Below are 5,000 nucleotides of genomic sequence, written 5' to 3'. Positions count from 1 at the left end.
TGTGGATCCCTCGGCTCTGGCCGGAGCCGAGGTAGTACAAGTTCCCGTGTCGGCTCCGACCAGACCTTCGGAGCCGACAACTAGGAAGAGGTCCAGGTCACCATCTCTTGGCTCCGTTCATTCGGCTCCAGGATCTCCCCTGCTGTCTGAGCGGGCCACAGATCTCACTCCTCTAGGTCGCCGAGGTTGTGCCGGATCATGACCTTGGGAGGGTAGTGAGTCGACTACTTAAGTCGAGGCACTGGCCCAGATGCTTCAGAGCCCGACTCATCAGTCGATGCCTGCCCGGTCCATCAACTTATTCCTCCGCCGACTCCTTTGAGCTCGGGCCGGGTCGAATGTCGGAACCGAGACTGTGTTAGCGTCGGAGCCGATACAATTGTCTTCGGCTCCGTCGTGCTCCGTTTCTTCCTTGGAAGAATCTCAGCGCCGGACTTCCCTCGTCGGCTCGAGGGGTGAGTGGCATCGGACCCTTGTCAGACCCCTCTCCCTCTCGGTGCCCGGCGCTAGTGAGTTCGGCTCCGACATCGACCTCGGAGCCATCACTGTCGGTGCCGAGGGAGGTTCTTAGCTTCGGGCGGGGACCTCTGGCTCTGCCTGACAGGGGTGCATTCGAGGTCATGCTGAGTGTGTTAGAGCTCTGGCTCTACTCACGGTCGGCTCCGTCCGCCCCTCCCTCTATGGTGCCTCAGTCTAAGGCGACTCACTCCCTCATCGCGGACCGCAGAGAGCCAGCTCCTCAGCAAAGCCCTGTGGGGATTTCAGCCTCTTCCGAGGCCTCTCCTGATTTGGCAGAAGAGCCCCTCGAAGAGGAAGTGTAGAGGAAACACATTGACTCACCTGAGTCCATCACGTCAGACACAGATTTGGATGATTCTGAGGGTTCCCCGTTCCCCTTCTGAAGATGTCTCATTTGCAGACATTCTGGAGATCCTGAAACAGAGGAAATTGGCCAGCCCTCAACCCTTGAGGGCGAATCTGTGTATCTTGAGGCGTTGGCTCCGTCCTTCCACCTCCTGGGTGTCCCTCTTCGACCCCTCATGCAGGTGGTTGCTAAGAAGGCATGGACAGCTCCTGATTCAGTGGACCCCACTCCCAGGAGACCCTCCAAGTTCATTACAGCTCCGACAGACAAACAATTTTTAACAAAGGAGTTTCTGTGGATGCTATGGTGGTAGCTGCTGCCACTAAGAAGGAGTTAGCTGATCCTTCAGTACCTGTCCATCCACCTAACAAGGAATCTAGGTCCATGGATAGGTGCGAGCGGATGTTTTAAGTCAGCGGCGTTTACCATGCGTTAAGCTGAACTACCTGTGCCATTTTACTGCGTCTTCAAAGGGACTTGATCAAGGAAGTGAGTGAAATGTTAAAGGACCCTACAGCTCGGATTTCCAAGATAAGATGAACACGCGGCTGGCTACCCTTAATTCCATAACCAACTCCTCCATGCGCCTCCTTTCTTACGTGGCTGATGGAGCGAGCAGAGCACGCAGGCACAGGTGTGGCCTTACGTAGGGCATGCCTGGATGCGGCTATGCAATGCGGACCCCTTCAAGGCGTCTTTCACAAACTCCCCGTTTGATGGATCATCCCTCTTTGGTCCTCAAGTGAAAGAAACCTTGACTAGGTGCTTGAGACTGATGGCAAGACCCTTTCTGCTGTCGGAGTCCGTTTTACTCCTTCCAGGCCTTACCCCAAAGGCCAGAAGGTGGAAAGATGTGGTTCCGTAAACAATCTCAAGGGACTTAAGCCTGGCACAGAGTCATTTCCGCCAGAGGCAGAGGTGGGAATAACAATGGTAGAGCGATAAGCCCTAGGGGCAGGGGGTCCGGGATGGGAACCAGGGCGTTCTGGGAACCTTCCTGACAAGCCCTTTCAGCATCCCTGAGGTGTTGCCCGACTGCCCATCTTCGGGGGCAGTCGGGGGAAGATTGTCACTGTACCCAGAAGCCTGGCTATCCCTGACTCAAGACAAATGGGTACAGTCCATCATTTCCGAAGGCTATTCTATCCCCTTTCTTCGTTTTCCAAGTCAGTCAAAAAAATCCCTTCCAGATGTTCCACCCGCTCAAAGGGATCTAGCAGTTTTGGAGATTTCAAAACTACTTGCAAAAAGAGCAATTCAACCAGTTCCAGCAGACCAGCAAGGATCCGGAGTCTACTCAAGGTTCTTTTTAGTTCCAAAGAAAACAGGGGACTGGAGACCAATTTTGGATCTCAGTATCTTGAACAAATCAGTCAAGAAAACAAGATTTCGGATGGTCACGCTGCAATCCATCCTTCCCCTTTTGGGCAAAGGAAACTGGATGTGCTCCATAGACCTTCAGGATGCGTACTATCACATAAAGATGAACAGACGCTCCAGAAGATTCCTCCGCTTCAGGCTGGGAACCAGTCATTTTCAATTCAGGGCCCTGCCCTTTGGTCTCCCACCACTGCCCCGGGTGTTTACCAAATGCATGGCAGTGGTAGCTTCTCACCTGAGGCGTCAAGGATTCCAGGTGTTTCCATATCTGGGCGACTGGCTCCTCACAGCTCCACCAAGCATCTCCTTCTCATGGCCAGAGATTACACTTTTCGGCGTTTGTCAAAGCTGGGCATTTCAATAAGTGCGAAAAGTCTGTTTTGTCGCCTTGTCGCACTATTACCTACATAGGCACATCTAGATACAATAAACATGTAATAAGACTGGCGCATCAGAGAATATCAGACATTCACAAATTGGTATCACTCCTTCTCAACAACAACAGAATCAAAGCCAGGTTAGTTCTGAAGGTGTTGGGGATTATGGCAGCGGCCATACCTCTCACTTCCATTAGCCAGATACCACATGCGACTCCTTCAATGGATGCTCTTTACTCAATGGTCTTACCAGCAACTTCCAATGTCTCACACCATTATGATCACGCAAGCGTGCAAAAATCATCTCATGTGGTGGATGTCTTCCCCAGCTCTTGTCGGGGAGAGACCCTTTGTTCCACCTCCTCCGGTTGCTACTCTGACAGCGGATGCCTCCCTGATCGGGTGGGGGCATTATCAGGGCAGGGCGGTCCAGGGCACATGGCAAAAGCGAGTGCCACTTGCACATAAATGTTCTGGAGATGAGAGCAGTGCTTTTAAGCGTTGCAAGCCCTTCAAGACTCTCTTCCCTTGGGAACGATTGCAATCAGACAGACAATATGTCTGTAGTGTGGTACATCAACAAACAAAGGCGGAACCAGATCTTACCCCCTGTGTCCGAGAAGCACTCAGACTGTGGCAATGGGCGATTTCTTCTCAGCGTTTTTCTGATAGCAACACATCCCGGGAAGTCCAATCAAATTGCGGACAAGTTGAGCAGAGCCATACTCATGCCTCACAGTGGTCTCTGAAAGACTCTGTAGTGAGAGAAATTTTTCTCAAGTGGGGTCAGCCTTGCTGCGATCTTTTTGCTACTCCCCAAAACAGCAAGTGCAGAGAATATTTCACTCTATTCCCCTTACCAGGCCAACCCAGCAGAGACGCTCTAGTCCAAGTTTGGCCCGGGGACTTCTGTATGCATTTCCTCCTTTCCCACTGATCTCTCAAGTAATACAGAAAGCTATCGCTCAGAAGGCCTCTTTAATCCTCATTGCTCCTTACTGGCCTCGACAAGTGTGGTTCCCCTTTCTACATCGTTTTCTCTTGGAGCGACCGTGGAATCTGGACTGGTTCCAGATCTTTTGATCCATCAGTCGGGTCAGTTTCATCGCTCCCTCCCCTCTCTGAACCTCACTGCTTGGTTCCTCCAGTTCCAACCTTAGCCAGGCTTCCTCAATTATCTCACTCTGTTAGAGATATTTTGATAGCTTCCCATAAATCTTCCACTCGAAAGATTTATTTGAGTAAGTGGAAGCAGCTTCACATATTGGGCTCAAGGAAAGGACATAGATCCTTTCACTGCTTCCATCCAACTAGTCCTCGATTTTCTAGCTGAACTCTTCCATGCAGGTTCATGCAGCTATTTCTAACTTTCATGTGGGTATTTCTGAATCTGCCCTAATGTCCCATAAGCTCTGCAAAGCCTTTTTGAAAGGAGTTTTTCTTCTCAGACCTCCTATAAGAAATCCTCCTTCTCCTTGGGACCTAAATTTAGTTCTTGCTTCTTTGATTCTTCCCCCTTTCGAACCTGCAGTCTCCTCTTCTTTAAAATTATTATCATGGAAAACTCTTTTTCTGGTAGCTATTACATCAGCTAGAAGAGTTTCAGAGCTTCAAGCACTCAGCTGTCGTCCTCCTTATCTTTTGTTTCATAAGGACAGAGTATCCTTATGAACTAACCCGTCCTTTACCTAAAGTGGTCTAGACGTCAAATCTGAATCAAAGCATTGATCTACGGTCTTTTTTCCAGAATACTCCAATAGGTCTGAACAAAAATTACACTGCCTGGATGTTCACCGTCAATTGAGGTACTACTTGGATAGGACTAAACAGTTCAGAAGATCTGATCAGCTGTTTGTCTCCTATGCGGAGAACAGAAAGGGACTTTCAGTTTCAAAGGTATCATTATCCAGATGGCTAACATCTTTGATTTCCCTTGTATATGAAATTAGACATCAAAAGTTGCCTGATAAACCTAAGGCTCATTCCACCAGAGCTTTGGCTACTTCTTTAGCCTTCCAAGACAGACTGTCCATCGACACCATTTGTGCAGCGGCTACTTGGGCTACTCCTCACACTTTCATTTCTCATTATAAGTTGGATTTAGCTTCTAGGCATAGAGCTAACTTTGGTTCCACTGTTCTCAGGAGTCTGTTCCGTTAGGCCACCCGGGACAAGGTGCTGGGGCCAGCGGTCCCATCCAGCAAGAATGAAGGCAAGATAGACAACTTAACATATAGAAGTTATGTTCTTACCATAGCGTTCCATGTTAGTTGTCTTCTTCACCATGCTTCTTCTTCGTCCTATCCTTCCCCTGGCCTGGCGACCAAAGGGGTTTATGTATTCTTCTCCCTTTCTTAGCATTTCTTGCAGGGGTAGGA

This window comes from Protopterus annectens, chromosome 6.part0 (assembly GCF_019279795.1).
Source record: "Protopterus annectens isolate FY-2018-M chromosome 6.part0, PAN1.0, whole genome shotgun sequence".
Taxonomy (NCBI): domain Eukaryota; kingdom Metazoa; phylum Chordata; order Ceratodontiformes; family Protopteridae; genus Protopterus; species Protopterus annectens.
The sequence above is the reverse complement of the archived record's forward strand: the minus strand, read 5'-3'. Positions refer to the sequence as shown.